The 15,109-nt window shown below is 37.8% G+C and overlaps 1 protein-coding gene and 1 long non-coding RNA gene across 3 annotated transcripts in view; one reads left to right on the top strand and one right to left on the bottom strand.

Moving 5' to 3' along the window:
- Nucleotides 1-1,653: 1,653 nt before the first annotated feature.
- Nucleotides 1,654-13,600, bottom strand: LOC141495819 (uncharacterized). Its single transcript, XR_012470860.1, has 3 exons — nt 13,189-13,600; nt 2,107-2,152; nt 1,654-1,983 (listed from the first exon to the last, which is right to left on the bottom strand). It is a non-coding gene; the product is annotated as an uncharacterized LOC141495819 (long non-coding RNA).
- The window catches only part of PLIN2 (perilipin 2), a 34,474-nt gene continuing 32,719 nt past the window's right edge, over nt 13,355-15,109 (top strand). The window contains exon 1 of one of the 2 annotated variants that reach the window (XM_074197572.1): nt 13,355-13,502. The gene's annotated coding sequence lies outside the window, so the exon portion shown is untranslated. The remainder of the gene's footprint in view (nt 13,503-15,109) is intronic. The other variant, XM_074197573.1, reaches the window with a different exon arrangement.

The raw sequence follows: 15,109 nt of genomic DNA, 5'->3' as shown, positions 1-15,109 counted from the left end.
GCTTACAATTTAAGAATCATTCTGGATTCCTCACCATTCCTACCCTCCCTCTCCCATTAACAATATGTTGATTTCACATTTGCATCATCTCTCAAATATCTCACTTTCTCTCCTCTGACATCACCACCACTCTAGTGCATCACTTTATACCTGGATTTTTACAATATCCAGTTGGTAAGTCTGCCAGTTTCAAGTCTCTCTCTCTTCCACCTCACCCCCATCTTTTATTTAACTACTAAAGTGATCTTCCTAAAACATAGACCCCATCATATCACTCCACTACTCAACAAACTCCAGTGCCTTCCTATTGCCTCCAGGAGCAAATGCAAAAATACTCTTGATATTCTGCTCTGGGCACTGTCTGTGGTTGTCTTCCTTGCCTGGAATGCTCTCCCTCTTTTGCTCTGACTACTCCCTTTCCTGACTTCCTTTAAGTCCCATTTTTCTCAGCCCCTCATAATTACAATTTCTTCTCTGTTATTTATTTTCTTTTAATCCTGAAAAATAAGTTATTTTGTATAAATTTGTTTGCATGTTGTCTTCTACAGTAGTGTACAAACTCCCTGGGTGCCAGGGATTGCATCCTCTAAATATAATATGCATCTAGCATGTAGTATGTGATTTAAAAAAAAATTATTGATTGATTTAATAGGACTTTGTAGGTATAAATTAGCCCAGAAGGCAATTGGGCACTTGTCTAATGGTCTCTGGAATAACTTTTACTTTTCCTACATTTCAGAGATGAGATCATAGCCGCCTGCTGCCAGCTCACCAGAGTGTGCCTATTGGTTTAAAGAAATGTGTACAAACTGTTTTGTGTTTTATAGTTTGACCATAAAGATAAGGAAATGTCTTGTTTGACTTCTATTTCCCCTCAAGTTTAAGTCTGACAAAATGCCTCATTCAATCAGCAAACTGCTTTAGAAACCACCTTATAGCAGAGGCTTATACTGAATGGAATAGAAAGGTAAATTTAAAGAGACTGACCTGGAGAAAATTTAAGTCTGATAAAGGCCTAACAATTGTATTTTCTTATTTTTAGGATATTTTAACAAAAATCAATAAAGATGATCTAGTAAACCATGCCCTTCTGGTTTGTTCTCTAAAAGGCAGAAAAGATAATGACTCACATTTTCCCTTGTCCTTCATGCTTAGAATTCTCTCCCTTTCCTCACCTCCTTCTCTTAGCCTCCTTAGCTTGTTCAAGTGTCAACTAAAGTCCCATTTTTTGCAAGAAGCTTTTCCCAGTTTGCCTTAATCTTAGCACCTTCCCTCTGAAATTATCTTCAGTTTTTTCTATAGTATGTCTTCCTTGAACATAACCATCTCTATATTTTCTCCCTCCATTAGACTGTAAGCCCTTGGAGAGTAGGAACTAGCTTTTGCCTTTCTTTTTATCCCTAGTTCTTAGCATAGTGTCTGGTACATAATCAATACTTAGTAACTGCTTGCTGTTTATTTAACAATGATATATACTATCAAACTCTGAAAATAAGTGGCCAAAGAGCCAGAGAGGTTATACCAACTTCTAATAAAATAAAATAAAACCAAATTGCTCATACAGATTATACCAACTACTAACTCTGAAGAGCAAAATAAAATAAAAGCAAAGAGCTCACAGAGGTTAAGGTAAAAAAAAAATCTTTATTCTGTTGGAGGAGGGAAATTAGCGTCATATGACTAAGGCTGTGAGGCTAAGCTGTGGTACATTTAGTTGTGACTAGACAAAGAGCCAAGCAAGTTAGGGGTAATGGTAATAATGAGGCATGTTTGCTGGTGAAAAAAGGTCTATTCATAGCAGGGTTTCATTACCAGAATGTGGCTCCTGCAGATGCTTATCCAAACTCAGGGTCTAGCTTGCACCAATTTTGAGATTTAGGTGCAGCAGAGTTCATCCAGAAGGTAAGTACAAAGGATCATTGTTCTGCCAAGCTCAGAGTACAACTTGCTTTGGAGCCTTAGCTCTGGAAAACAGGGTGTCTCCTAATAGTAAAAAAAACAAAAGTGAAAAGAGCAGTTTTGACATGGAGAGCCTGAAAATTCTATTGAAACCAAATCAACATTTTGATATCAAGTACTTTGTATTCTGGTTTTGAGACTTTTTACCTGTGAGACTACAACTCTCATTTCCCCTGGATCCCCATTTCTTCATCTGTAAAATAAAGGGTTGAAATAAATGATCACTGATGTCCCTTTAGTTCTAAATTCTATGATTTTTGGAGCAGAATTGTTAGTCAATATGCATCATCAAATGAAACCTAGTTTCAGATCCCACTTCTGGAACTTAATATCTGGGTAATCCTGGATTACTCACTTAACTTCCCCAAGGTATAGTTTTCATTCTCAGGTAATGCTGCTTGAAAGCTTCCTAGGTGATGCCTTACCTAGGAGTGTTTACCTGAGCATATTTTCATTCTTGATTTTTTTTCTTACATAGGAAAACATGCTATTAGTTAGGCAGTTGTATTCTAAGGAATATGCTAAAATTCATCAAAGAAGCATTGAACACATTAAAATATTAAGAAGGAAGAGAAGTTGTCAAGAACATGATCAGTGTTTACATACATATGAGTGCAGTTCAAATCCCCAGAGTCCAGAGCAGTGCCAGGGAAGGGAAAACGTAAGTTCAGATATTTAACTTTCTTAGGATAACTTTCAAGGGTATTGTAAATGTTGCAGAGCTCACTCTTGCAAAAAGAACTTGGAATTTAAATGAGCCACTTCATGGAAATGCAACTGGGTCTCCTTCCTTGTGGCATGTTGCTCCTTAAACTATTCAAGGAATAGCCTAGTTTTTGGCCATGAAGTTGAGGGTACATTTCTGTGAATATGTGTACTGCACTTTTCAATGCTTTGTTTTTCAATCATGTTTTTATATTATAAACCTAATTACAATCAATAAATACAACCAAGTAAACAAATAGAATGAGGAATAAAGTCTCAAGTCAAAATAAAATACAAACTATATATCTATATATTTATAAAATTAAGTCAAAAAATACTAACAGGGGTTTATTTTTAAAATACAGTCTTAGTTAATGGACATTTTTGTCATCTATGTTTGCTTTGTGTCACATTTTATCTATAAACCTATCCATATGGTTTTTCATTCTTTATGGTTTTTCATTTTTACACCTCAAACACAGTGTAGAGGAAAGGACACTAGATTCATATTGAAAGGCCCTGGGTTCATATACCATTTCTTCTGCTTATTAGCTATGATTCTCTTAGGTATGTAAGTTATTTTTACTCCTTTAGGTTTTAGTTGTTTCATCTGTAAACAGAAGAGTTTGGACTAGATAATCTCAAAGTTTCCTTCCGAAAAGCTCTGAATCCTAATACCATATGTGTATTCTATGGCATTAGAATCCTAAAATAAGTTTATTCTTTCTCTAATTGTTGCTTGCCTATGGATACTGGCCCCTTAGTACAAGATTACTATTTATGACTCTGCCTGAAAAGGGAAAAAATCAGACAGCTGCCATACCAATTAATAGTTCTAATTTTTAATAAATACCAATAACTAGTGATCTAATTGTTTATTGTTTATAGTTACACTATTAGTGGTTTCTTCATTATTCAGTTTATTGAAATCTTTGATGATAATTTTTGCATTTAATTATTATATTAGTTAATTATTCTTAACAATTATCTGATGATGAAGTTGGTTGTATTAAGTTTAATTTTACCTGCATAAAATTATACCAAATTTGAGGTTATTGAGAATGTTGAAATAGCATTGTATGTATCCCAGTCACTGTGACTTTTTCTAAATCTTTTTATCATTCCTCAAATCTTGTGTGGTTTGAGACCTCAATTCTCTCAGCTGAGAATTTTGTCTATTTCACTAACGAAATCTCATATCCTTCAGAAATGAATTCCACTATCTCCTTTATACTTGTCTCAAATGAAAAGGTGACTCTTTTCTTTGCCATGGCAAATCCCACATTGGTGATCCCATTCCATTCCTTCCTTTCATCATCCCTACTCTCTCATTTAGCTTCAATATCTCCCTATCTTTTCTCTATTGCCTCCACATTCTCCCATGTCTCCCCTATCCTCAAAAAATATTCATCTAAATACATACACTGCCCCTAGCTATTCATTTTATTCTCCTTTATATTATCTCTAAGTTGTCTCATCTCTGTTTTCATGACACTACTCTCTGCTAATTCTCCCCCCTTTTGTGACTAAACTGTTTTCTCCCAAATTACCACTGGTTTCTTGCCATAGTCTCTTCTCAATTCTTATTTATTTATTTATTTATTTATTTATTTATTTATTTATTAGGTTTTTGCAAGGCAAATGGGGTTAAGTGGCTTGCCCAAGGCCACACAGCTAGGTAATTATTAAGTGTCTGAGGTGGGATTTGAACCCAGGTACTCCTGACTCCAGGGCCGGTGCTTTATCCACTGCGCCACCTAGCTGCCCCTTCAATTTTTCTTTTTTGAAAATTTTCCTCAATTCTCCTTCTTCTACAGTCTTTGACAGTGTCAATCACTTCTTTAAATTGCCTGGGTTTTCATGATACTACTCTCTTTTGGTTCTCCTACTACCTTTCTGACCACACCTTTTTCATCTCCTTTACTGGATCTTAATTCAGGTTGTGCCCATTAACTATGTGTGCTCTTTAGATGCTGTCTTGTTCTTTCTTCTCTTGTCCCTTTATACTATTTTGCTTGGTGATCTTTTCAGTAGATGATTTTTGAATTTGTCCAATTTCATTACTTCTGGTTTTATGGATCTAATTGCCTTCTGAACCTCTAGAATTGAATGTCTTAAAGAGATATCTTGAACTTGATATATTTAAAACTGAACATCATTATCTTTCTGTCAACCCCCCCCCCCACTTCCTAACTTCTCTGTTATTATTGAAGGTACTACCATGCTTCTAGTCACCCAGTTTCACAACTTAGGTGTCATCCTCTACTCCATTTTTTTTTCTAATAACTCTACCCCCCTCCACTTTTCATATACAACTGGTGTCAAATCCTGTCAACTTTGCCTTCATTACATCTCTCATAAGTGTCCCCTTCTCTCCTCTGGCATTGTTCATGCCTTTTTCATTCTGTTCTAGACTATTTGAAGAGCCTTCTGGTTAAGTCTCCATGGTTCAGGTTCTTCCCTAATCTAATCCATCTTTAATTCATCTGTCAACCAAAGAGTTGAGCATGTTACCTCCCTTTCTCAGTAAATCCAGTGGTTACCTATCACCTCTAGGATCAAATGTAAAACCTATTTGGTTTTCAAAGACCTTCACACAACTCTTCTTTCCAGTCTCTCTCTGCCCTTCTTGATCCTAATTCCTCAAACAAGACATGCCATCTCTCAATTATGGGCATTTTTTAATTGGTTCTTCCTTTACCTGGAATTCTCTTCCTTATCCTTGCATACTAGTCTCCTGGGTTTCTTTAAGTCTCAGCTAAAGTCCTACTTTTTAGCAGAAGCCTTTTCTGATCCCTCTTGATTTAGTGCCTTCCCTATGTTACTGCCAACTTATCCTTTTTATAGTTTGTTTGTACATAGCTGTTCACAGGTTTTCTCCTCCATTAGATTGTGAGCCTTTCTTCTTATCCCTAGAACCTAACACAGTGCGTGGCTTAACAAGTGATAATTGCTGACTATGTATAAATGTATAACCCACATAATCATTCTGGAAAAGGAAAATAATTCATCTAGGAATGATTGAAACTAGATCTGACTAGTTATTCACTCTGTGAATCCAGTTAACTGTTCTGAAAATGAGGAAACTGTTCTACTATATGGGGAAAAGGTCATTTTCCTTATCATACCCTCATTTGTTATTTGAGCTCTGTGAGCTCAAATTAGAAACTAATTTAAGAATTGTCCTTACAAACTCCTACTGAATTAAACTTTTCTTGCGGTTGCAAGACTGGAAAACTAACTTTGAAGTAATGATTTTTTTTTCATAACTACAATATGCAAACAGGTAGAGAAACTGGAGAGGGCAGAATGAGAATAAAGAACAAAGAGAAGTTTTGATAAGATGGTACATGAAGGAAATAATAGAAGAGGGTAGAAACAGATGAGGGAGGGGAACCCTGAATGCCAGAATTAAAAGTTAATAAATTTTTTAATAGAAGCATAATATGATCAGAGCAGTTCAATGGAAAGATTACTTGCTTTGGTCACAGAGAATGGAAAAGAAAACAAGCTACTCTCATACTTTGAAAAAGTGGCAGGTTAGGAGGAGTGATCTTGGACAAAATACAGCATCCCTAAATATGATCTAAAATCTTAAGGAAATACCAGTGGGTGTGACTATCAGTTCAGAGGGTTCAAAGTGATAAATCATAAACCTTTAATCTTTAATCCCTTTTATTTAATTATCCACACCCTGTTATAACAATTCTCTGGTTCTTAAGCCTAGGATCTCTACCTATTTGGAAAGTCATGCCACTTCTCAAATCTGTCAGTGCCAGACTGTATAGTTCTCTTTAAGAACTATGAGGTAGAGAACTAGGTGGCACAGTGGATAGAGCATTGACCCTGGAGTCAGGAAGACCTGTTTTCAAATGTGACCTCAGACACTTAATACTTAGCTGTGTGACCTTGGGCAAGTTATTTAACCCCGTTGCCTTGCAAAAAAAAAAAAAAGACCTGGGGTTAAAACAGTATTCTTCTCACTCCAAAGTCGAGAAAGTCTCAAATCACTATTCTAGGCTGAAAGACGAAATACTTGTCATTGTGAGCTACAAATCTTAAGAAGGCAGTCAGTTGTCAAAGTCTTACTACATTATGATACTTTGAAATATTACTGGCAGAGATGGTTGATGTGCTGGTTTGGGTGAACTGTTCCTATAAGTCTTATAAGTCCCTTATCCTTCCATATTGAAATCTCCCTATTTCAAGGCCCAGTTCAAATGCCATTTTTTTTCCATATCTTTTTACTGATCTTCCCAGCACAAGTAATACCCCCTTCTTAAATTTCTCAGGAGAAATTCATTTGACTTCTTCTATGGAATTCATTGTTTTCTAACTTGTATTAAAGTTATTTGTGAACCTGTTTCATTCCCAAGTCCCCACCAGATTGCAGCAGCACAAATGTGTTTTAATAGTCTTTGTATTTCTAGGTTTCTGCAAGGCAAATGGGGTTAAGTGGCTTGTATTTCTAACACTAGCACAATGCTTCTTACTTTGAACATAAGTGATCAGGGAAATTCAGGACTTGCTGTTTTGGGAATCAGCTTACTTCAATCTCCATGGGACCTTCCCCAGTATTAGTATTAATGCTGCAAATGAACATTTTGGGTGTCTGGGGAGAGGGGAAAGAAATCCTCTCAGGAAGTCCAAGAGAATGAAAGTTCTGTCAAAAGGAGAGGGATAACAAAAAGAAATCATTTCTACAATTTTTTTTTTACCATAAAGGCTCTTTTAAGAAAAGCAAAACTAGGGAATATGCCTAACAAGAAAGGTCCAGGGTACATGTTCAACTTCATAGGAAGTACCGCAGTTCAACAAATTAGTACTTTATCACTTCTGATAGATATTTATACATATATGTGTGTGTGTGTGTGGAATTAAGTATTTATCTAACATTTGTTCAATTGAATTGAATTTATAGAATCATGAGACAAAGTTAGAAGGTTCTTCTGGTTAAATCTATATTCCGATTCCATTCCACTTATTTCAAAGATGAGGAAGCTGAGGCCCACTCAGAGAGGGTTGAATGTCTTACTCAAGCAAGTGGTCAAATTGGAGTTCAAATCCAGTGTCTCCTATTATAGTGGCCTATTATTCACTATATCATGTGATCTCAATTAGTTTTATCCGCCTCATAGGTTTATCCAGGAGAGATAAGTATGACCTATTGCATACTAGGCAGAGGGAGGCCAAGATCACCCAGCACAAAGGCCATTAAGTAAAAATAAACAACCCTATTAAAGTGGATCCAAGGACTATCCCTCCTACAAGGGAGTTAGTCAATTGGATGTCTTTTGACTTAGAATCTTTACAGTGGATCCTTTTTCAGACTTTAGGCTCTGTATGATGTTTTCAACTATGACTATTAGAATATTTTCCATAACTTTACAGATATAATGAGTATCTTATTGCTTGCCTTTTCGATGGCTTGGAGAGGGGCCAGAGAAAGAAAGAGAATAAGGAATAAAAAAATTAAAAAATACTTAAACAAAATGATGTATCAATGATAAATTCATAGTTTAGTTATTTTAAGCTAACTGAAACCAGGCTTATTTGCCCACATTAAGGTAACATGGAAAACTTAGTCATTTCATATTTAATTACATACTGCCTTTTTATATGAACTATCTTTTTATAACAGTGTAGTATCCCCTTACCTCAGACACCTAACACTTAATTTTTTAATTTAAAAAAATTTTTTATTTAAGACAATGAGGTTAAGTGACTTCCCCAAATCTGAGGCAGGATTTGAACTCAGGAGCTCCTGACTCCAGGGTCAGTGCTCTATTCACTCTCTATTCAGCTCTCCCCAACACTTGACACTTACTGTGTGACTTTGGGCAAGGCATTTAACACTAATTGACTCAAATCCAGGGTCATCTCCAGTTGTCTTGATCCATATTCGACCACTGGACCCAAAGGACTCCAGAGGAGAAAGTGAGACTGGTAACAGCACAGCACCCCCTCACTTGAATCCAATTCACTTGTTTGTCATGGTATCACCTCCCTGATATTATGGTCTTCTCCAATAATGAAGGACAAATATCATCCTTCCCCTTAACTTAAAGCTGGGATGGATGCTTGATGTTTATAGAAATCCTTATGTATTACGATAGAACTAGGAGGAGCTGATATCTTTTGAAAGGTTAACAAGTGAGCAAACCACTAAGAAGTCATCAAAGGTCTGGTGAGTGGTGAGCATACAGCTGGGAACAAGAGAGATCAGGAACAAAACAGTGTGAGTAAGGAAGAAGACCTGTCACCTATCCCTACTGCCCCTTTACACTCAAGCTGTCTCAACAGAGTTGGGGAATAGAGGGATTTGAAGGAGGCAATCTGAGGTAATCTGAAAAAGGAAAAGAGGTTGTCTGAAGCACAAACAAGAGAGGAGAGGAGGTTAGAATTGGCTACTTTTGTTCCTGAAGCTGATGCCATGACTGTCACCTTGGAGAGGAAAGAATAGAAAGAGAAGAAAGAGAAAAGATTACAGTCATTGTTAAAAGCTGTCCCTGTTTGCTAAAAATGATAATAATGAAACTCCTACATTCCATTCCTTATTACTTTTTTAAAAAAAAGTTTGTTTGCTTTCTGATAGGTCATATGTTCTCAGAAAGAAACCACTTTTCATGTGTGTCCTTGGGAGGACTAAAAAAAGCACCAGAGTAGGAGGGTTTAGTCACATTGGGACACAATGAGGAGGGAGATTCTCTTTCTAGTCCTTGGGATTTCTCACCAGCTGGAAACTTTAGATGAACCAAATAGATTTTATTGATTCTTGTTATCACAGTCCCTCAAAGCAAGAAAAGATTAAACAAATTCAGTCAAATAGAAAATTCTGACAAAGGCAACTGTGTTCTGGTGGGGAGAAGACTTGGAAAATAGAAAGCTGCAACCCTTTCCCCTAAGGCCTGTGATCTTGGGCTACTTCTCCTCATTGTTCTTTCCTGAACAATTCCAGGAAAGAGTCTCATCCTCCAAAGGGGTACTTTGAGTCCTTGATTAAGGGAAAGTCCTGCCAACTGGCATGCCTAAAAGGAAGTATTTCAAAAAAAGAGGAGGTAAGTATATGGGAGTAGATAGGCTTTTCTTCTGCCAAATGCCTCCAAATCACCACCACCACTACCACCACCAATATCAGATTAAACTCAGCAAAGATTTATTAAATTGATTATCTTTGGGTAAAGCATGGTACTTTAGACTGAGGCTATGGAGATTAAAAAAACAAACAACAGTGTGATTCTGGCCCTTAATCACTTAGTCTTAACAGTATATAAAAAATTATGCTAAAAATAAACTGTAATTGAAGTACAAGAGAGGTACAAAAGATCTCTAGAAAGAGGGAGAGTATTTTCACTTGAGAAGGGGAAAGGGGACAAGGTAAATGTTTATGGAGGAAGTTGAATCTGAATTGAGTCTTGAAAAAAGATCTCCATCAACAGATGGAGATGAGGAAGGAGTGTGTTCTAGACCTGGGAGAAAACCTGAATATTCCATGGAGGTGGAAAAGTAAAGGACAGTTTGACTGGCAAGGAGAATTTGTGAAATGGAATAGAATTAAATAAATACAAATCTAAGTTAAAGCAACATCATGGAGAATTTAGATGATTTGTCTCCTTAACTTGACCATAAACTCTCTGAGGATAGGGACTTTGTATATCCACTGCATTCAGTTCAATGCATTCCATACAGTAGGGATTCATAGATCTAGATCTGTTGGAATGAAAAGGACCTTCAGAAGTCACTAATCTGAACACACACACACACACACACACACACACACACACACACACACACACACACACACAGCATGAGACCTAGGTTTATATCCTGGCTCTTCTTGTTATGGTGACTCAAGACAATTCACTTCCCTTCTCTAAGCCTCAGTTTCCTCATCTGTTAAATGTACAGTACAGATCTAGTACAGCTATAATGGATGAACTCTAATGTTTCTTCCACCTCTAAACTTCAGGATCATATGGTTGTAGCATTTCTCCATCTTGGGCATTCTGAGAAATTCAAACTCTCTTAAATATAGTCAGAAATATCTTATTGGTAAGCTTTTGATTTTGTGGTTAGTTTTCTCATCATACCACTTGAAAAAAAGAAAGTAGGCTGTGTATTTAAACATTGTATTAATGAGGACTAACTTACTCCTTTTTTGACCTTTTGAAATCTCAAGGTGAAATGAAAGGAAAGTTTTTGAAGGTTCTGTCATCAGAGCATAAACTCTAGGACATCATTCTGGCCCACAACAGTATATCTGTAGTTCAAGGACTAGCCTAACCTTCACATAGAAGAGAAACTCAATTCCAGAAGATTGACCACCAATGCCTATTTTGGGGGGTACAGCAACTGACAGTATGGAGATGCCTTGAGTTTTAAGTTCGAGAGTTATCCATACTTATGAAAGAGTGGATAACTAGACATATCTAAAATATATAATAGATTATGGAAATGCTAATATGAATTAATGGGTTTCATTCTTAAGTATAGCAATTGTGCCATATTTTTCAGAATATTGTATACTAATTTTTGAAAACATGAGTCATATTGAGAGGGGAAATGACTCAGATTTTGCAAATAAAAAGAGAAGGATTTTGTAGGTGAAAGAGCAATCATCAATTGCTGTGAAGCAAGAAATGTGTTGAGAATGAAAATTGAAGTGAAAAGAAAGCTTAATCATTAATAATGTAGCATTGGCAAGCATATTTTTATTCTTTCCCTGAATTCAAATTCCTAGTGAGCTCTGCCTCAATTTTCACCATGTTCATATCTTCCTCTGACAGTTCCTTCTATAAAAAACAAAAAGCAAACAAAAATTTTCCATCTCCAATTTATTCCTCACACCCTTTTCAGCATCTAATGCTTACTAAAACGTGTTTTTTCTCTTAGAATTGCAAGCTTCCTGAGAGGATAAACATTATCAAAAGTGAATCAAATTTTGCATTTTTAAAAACAATGCTCCTTACTCATTTTTTTGTTGGATAATGTGGTTGGGTGACTTGTCTAAGGTCACACAGCTAGTTATGTATCAAGTGTCTTAGGGCACATTTGAACTCAGATTCTCCCAACTCCAGGGCTGGTGCACTATTCACTGCCACCCAGCTTCCTCCTGAAAAAAAATACTCCAATTGTTCTCTCACACCCTACATTCTCCTGCTTCTAAATTCATAGGTCTTCCTCTCTTCTCAGGACAAACCTCACCTTTGCCTATTGAAATCCTTTTCTTTCAAGGAATCAATTTACTCAGCTTAGGTGCCAATCCTTTAAAAATTAATACATCTCCATTTCCCCTCAGTTGAAAGTAATTTTTCCTTTCTCAGATTTTCTTGGGACACTTTGTGTCTCTTCCTTTCACATCATATTCTGTTATATTTATCTCTGCAAGTCACATTACTTAATACTTAGTTACATTATTTCTTTTGTTATTTGTCATTTTTGTATGTTGAGAGAACATATAGTATCTTGACAAACTTTTAGAGCTTTTCTATTTTATAGATGAAACTTTAAATTTTGTTAAAATGATTATGCATATATAACTATCATTCTAGAGATAATTTAGATGCTTAATTCAATTTGACAAATATTTACCAGCCAGAGGAAAAGGATTAAAAAAAAAAAACAAAAGAAGGGCAGCTGACACAATGGATAGAGCACTGACCCTGGTGTCAGGAGGATCTGAGTTCAAATGTGACCTCAGACACTTAATAATTACCTAGCTATGTGACCTGTAAGTCACTTAACCCCGTTGCCTTGCCAAAAAAAAAAAATAGAACCATAGGAAAGGGTGGCTTTTTATTTCTTGACTGATACATTTAAAAAAAAGTTTTTTGCAAGACAGTGGGGTTAAGTGGCTTGCCCAAGGACACACAGCTAGGTAATTAAGTGTCTGAGGTCACATTTGAACTCAGGTACTCCTGACTCCAGGGCCAGTGCTCTATCCACTGCGCCACCCATTAATTCATATTAGCATTTCCATAATCTATTATATATTTTAGATATGTCTAGTTATCCACTCTTTCACTGATACACTTTTATATTTAAAAAAAACATATTTGGAAGGCTGAGTTCTTTATATACCAACATGCTTATCATTGATTCTGTATTAGCAAAACCTTTTCAAACTTTTAAATTTCAAAGGGGCAAAGGCGACCCATCACTTATCAACAAAAAAGGGTGTTTCTATTTCCAAAAATTCCTTTGTCTCCTCTAATTAAGGTTTTCTCTACTTTTACCATCATACTAAGGATAATTGTCTCTTAAGCTCATCAGCTTTTTGAAAAATCCCATCATTTGAATCACTATTTCAAATCCCATTCCAGGTTTCCTGCTGAATAACCTTCAAGGCCACCTAGGACAATCTTCTTCGTTTTACGGATCAGAAAACTGAGACCCGGAGAGGTTTGGTGTGGTTCGTGCCTGTCTTGGCGCTTCTTCCACTGCCTGAGGATTAAGGGTTGCTCCAGCTGAAAGCACTAAGAAGGGAGCTCCCCCCCCGCCCCACGCCGGACTACAGTTACCCACTCAAACTGGGGTGCAGGTTTGAACGAGGAAGCCGAGGGAGGGGTGTCCGAGACTTTGTCCAGCGACGTCATCGTCCAGCCTTGGGCATCGCGTTCAGGGGAGGCGGCCCCGGGGAAGTCTCGCGAAACAGCGGAGGAGGGGTCGGGAGACGCCTGAGTGGGTGGGATCTCCGGACTTCTATTTAGCGGGGCCCAGGGGCACTTGGTCTACATTTCGGGGTGCGTCGTGTCCTGAACGGTCTGTGACTCTCCGCGGCCGCCGGTGACTCTAGCTCTGTCCATCGCGGCCGGTTTGACGCCCCTTCCCGACCGCGGGTGAGTGCTGGGCAGAGCATCGGGGTGTTGGAGGGCAGTTAGCCGGGCAGGCTCCGCGGCGCCTTTGGGAGCCGGGGGTTCCTTCTCCTGCGTTCCGAGCCCCGCGAGGCCGCCCGCAGCTAGATCGGGTTGGGGAGCCGGGCTGCGGGGCGGGAGGGCTGGGATTTCTCGGAAACAGTAGTACGTTTAAACTGGGCACTGGGGAAAGGCTGCTGTAGTGGTGGCCGAGGGGCAGGGGCTGAGCTTGCGTGGGGTTTGGAGTGATTGTTGGCAGGGGCTGTGCCGGGTCTGCAGATCTGCAACTCAGGCTTCAGTGGCGATCATTCAGTAGGTATCCGCTCCTACTATGTGATACCTGCCAGGTACGAAGAAGGAAATAACCCTTACAGGTTGTGAGCTTACATGCTACTAATGGGGGGAGGAAGGGTTCGTAGTCTATATGAGGGCATATCGCCCGCATACCTCAGGTGTGCGACTTTGGAACAAAAACACTTGGATGTCATGAAAATACCAAGGCTCAATGTTGTGGGAATGATCTCTTGACTTTATTGTTGAATATCCAGACTTTTTTTTTTGAAGTCTGTAGATTTCCTTATCAGAAAGTTTTCCATACACTTCTAATTCCGTAGATATTTAGTTCAGGCCTACCAAACCATTAATCAGCAAGAATACATGCTTCTCCTTGGTCACTTTAGTTCCAGGGACATCTGTGTCCTCACTCCTATGGAAGCTGGCTCTCAACAAGGGTATGTCAGTAATAAATACTCCTCATTGATCCTGTATATACATGTGCATTCATATCAATGATCCTGGATGTGTAAATATCCAAAACATTTATAAAACCTCTTTTGATCCTGTGTATGCACATGAAGACACCCATATGCAAAATACACACATATATACACCTTTTGATTCTGTGTGTACAAAGATTGGGAGGACACCAATATTCTTGTAATAGAGGAGAAAAGGAGACTCCACTAGGGTCTTAATGTTGGGAGAGGGGAAGGGTTTGCAGAGGCACAACTCCAGACTAACTGGTTTTTCTTTGGGCTGCCAGATTTCAGTGACCATAGTTGGGAAACTATTGCTTTAGGCAACCCTTAGATTTTGCAAACTGACTTAGGAAAATTAGTCATCCTTAACTTTTGCATTCTTTCCTAAGGGTTATGGAGCTCCTATACCTTGCAGCTGTGATTCTATCTTCTAAGATAATGTGGAAATAAATGCTTTAAACCTTGTTCTGGTTTATTTAAATTGCATAATACCACCTCAAGGGCAGCTGGCTGATGCAGTGGATAGAGCACCTGGCCCCTGGAGTCAGGAGAACCTGAGTTCAAATCCGACCTCAGACACTTAATAATTACCTAGTTGTGTGATCTGGGCCAAATCATAACCTCATTGCCTTGCAAAAACTAATAAAAAAGAACATATATATCATATATTTAAATATATATGACAACTATTTATTAGAAAGTCAGATTAGTTAGCTAACTCTTTAAAAGGGTCTTCTATTCTGCAAATTGAATCCTTTATTAAATTAGAGGGAAAGAGGCATAGGTGCTCTGGATACCTGGGAAAAATAACAAGCTATTATGGGCATCCATTTT

The sequence above is a fragment of the Macrotis lagotis genome, chromosome 8 (genome assembly GCF_037893015.1).
Source record: "Macrotis lagotis isolate mMagLag1 chromosome 8, bilby.v1.9.chrom.fasta, whole genome shotgun sequence".
NCBI lineage: Eukaryota > Metazoa > Chordata > Mammalia > Peramelemorphia > Peramelidae > Macrotis > Macrotis lagotis.
This window is presented reverse-complemented; position numbering and strand designations above follow the sequence as displayed.